This window comes from Lissotriton vulgaris, chromosome 7 (assembly GCF_964263255.1).
Source record: "Lissotriton vulgaris chromosome 7, aLisVul1.2, whole genome shotgun sequence".
NCBI classification, from domain to species: Eukaryota; Metazoa; Chordata; class Amphibia; order Caudata; family Salamandridae; genus Lissotriton; species Lissotriton vulgaris.
In genome coordinates this window covers 112,941,714-112,944,710 of record NC_141695.1, presented here as the reverse complement: position 1 = coordinate 112,944,710, position 2,997 = coordinate 112,941,714, and positions in this window count along the sequence as shown.

The window sequence follows — 2,997 nt, the reverse complement described above, 5'->3', positions numbered from 1 at the left end:
TTTGTTTTGTGTATACTGTGCTTTTGGGTGGACTACAGGGGCTCAACTCAGCCAGTAGTACTAATGCTCACCCGATACACTGAGCTGATGAGCTAATTGACAAGTTTGGGGCTACCCAGTTCCTAAGTACCTTTGATCTGACTTATTTATTGGCAGATTGCCCTAACTGAGAGTGCACTGGAGAGATCAACTTTTACTATGCCTAAGGGACATTTCTATTTCCAGTAAATGCCTTTTGGGTTAGGGAACACCCCTGCTACCTTCCAAAGGTTTGTCAACTAGTTCCTACCTGGGTTGGAGGAAATCAATGCTGACTACTTGAACAACATTGCAGTCTTCAGATCTAGATAACAAGACCACTTGACTCACCTAAAGAAAGGCTTGAAGGCCATGCAACAGACATACCGGACTATCAAGTGCCTACTTGGGCAGGGCTCTGTGATGAATATGGGCCACCAAGTTGGCAAAGGACTTGTACAGTCTCTCCAACCAAGATTCAGACTATCCTGGCCTCAAAGCCTACCAAGACTGAGACCCAAGCGACTACAGCACCTTACAACGCGTGGTCTTAGCACACGGTGGGTAACAATGTGGTTGTTACAACAACCACGTTGTTACAACCCGATGCTATTACTACACAAGTCATTACATCGACTTGCAGTAGATGGCTCTGTAACATTAGGAATGCATAATATATTATTCCAACTCCAGCCTACGCAAAGTAGTAATGGCCTTGTAACAACGCGGTTGTTGTAATGACTGTGTTGTAAAGGCATCGCAATCTAATGACCGCAATGTAAAGGTTGTTTCCCAACGCAAGAGTGAACCTTTTTAGGCCTTACTGGGCTGTACAGAATACTGGTGAAGGGGCATGGGTAATTGTTGCACCCCTGACTGAACTCACATCAAAGGAGCAACCCAGAAATATGATCTGCACGGAGGCTCAGTACAAGATGTTTGACACACTGAAGAAGCCCATGTGCTCAGCACCAGTCATCAAGGCACTTGAATTCAGGGAAGAATTTGTTCGGTGGACAGATGCTTCAGAGAATATCATTGGGGCAGTTATCTCATTGCTTAATCAGGCCTAACAAACTGTAAGTTTTATTGGTAGGCAGTTACCTACCAAGGGGCAAAGGTGGAGTGCATTTGAGAGAAAAGGATTTGTAGTGGTTTGAATACCATACCTGTTTCATACTCTTTTTTTGGTTTAGTAGACAACAGGACTCTCAAGTGGCTAATGCAGGAAGAGAATTCCAAAAAGTTGATGGGGTCCACTTCCCTAGAGGGTATGGACTTCATGGTGGAACACTGTCCTGGACTGACCACTCCGTTGTTTATGGTATTTCCAGATCTTTCTGCCTCAGCGATCATAACTACCATGAGCCTTGGCATTGTAGCCAGCAAGGAAGGGTGCATGGTATTTAAAAGGTGTACATATAGAAATGTGAAGTTATTGTTGGAAATTGGGATGGTGGTTGACTGTGCATGTGCCCCAGTCAAGCACTAACTACAATACTAGTCAGGGTAAGAAGCAGGCAAACCCTTAGTTAACCTTTGCTAACTTGAAATAGAGCAGTCAGGCTTAACATAGAGGAATGTGTAAAGTATTTGTGCAAGATTTCAAACATTAAAACAGTGAAACAGCACACACAAAGATTCCAGGTTTGAAAAGTAGAGTTTATTCTAACAAATAATACAAGGCCAAAATGACAAAAATCCAATAGGTAGAACTTGCGATTTTGAATTGCAAAGTTTTAATGAAAAATAGTGCTAAGAAGCAAAAAGCGCTATTGGGGATATCTGGTTGTACTAGACTTGGGCACAGTCAATAATTCATGACAAGTGTGGTAGAGCAGGGATGGTTTCATGAACCCAGTTAGGCCTGCTTAACCAAGTACTCTAATTCTGGTTGCAGAGCTCTTGTGTGGATCCGAGTAGAAAAGTCCTTGTGCAGCTGAGGCGATGCATAATTTCTGAGATGCAACGGCCCTCATGCATCTATGCTGAAAATTCTGTTGATTGGGCTTGCAATTTGAAGGCAGGTGTTGTGGATGTGAGGCGCAGCAAATGCGATGGGTCCGTACCAAGGAGCGGTGAAGCTACGATGCGGAGGACCTTCGTCATCATCGAGGCTGCCAACAAGAAGGGATGCAAGGAGCTTGCACCGTGGATATGGCATTATGCAGCAGTGGTTCTGAAGGCAAGACATAGGTCCCAGATGCAGGAGGCTGCAGTAATACAAGTCTTTTGTGACAGATCTCATGCACGCATCAGTAGCAATGCATTGGTTCTGCTCGAAGATGCGCTGCTCAGCCGAGGGGATACATCAGTTCTGCTTGGGGCTGCATTGTTCAGCAGAGGTTGTGTAAGTTTGGCTGTAGATTCACCTTAGACCCACGTTCAAAAGTTCAGGCCTGGAGTGGCACCACTTGGCAGGGAAGACTCACAGATTGCAGAATCTAGGTGCATAAGCAGGTTGGTTGGAAGCCTTTTATGTCCCTGTTACTTCACATCAGGAGGACAGCCAACCCTTGGAGTCACTTTGGGATCTGGCGATAAGTGATGCAGGTCCAGTCCTTCTCACCCAGGCAGGAAGGCAGCAGGTCAGCAGGTCAGCTCAGTAGAGCAGCAGTCCAACATGGCAGCAGTCCTTCGGCAGCACAGCAGTCTTTCTTCCTGGCAGAGTATCCACAGGTACAGAAGTGTACTGGAGGGGTTGGGTCTGAGGTCCAGTTTTTATACACAGTTGTGCCTTTGAATTGGGGGAGACTTCAAAGAAAAGCCTTTGAATTCCATAGATGTACTCCCTTCCTTCCCTGGCTCCAGCCTCACTACAGGGGGGTATGCAGTCCTATGTTTGGGGATAGGACACAGCCTATTTGGGTGTAAGTGAGGCAGTTTCGAGTTCCTCCCTCCCATACTGCCATGACGCCCATCAATTCACACCTAAGCTCCCATTATGTGTGACTGTTCAGGAGGAATACACCAAGCCCA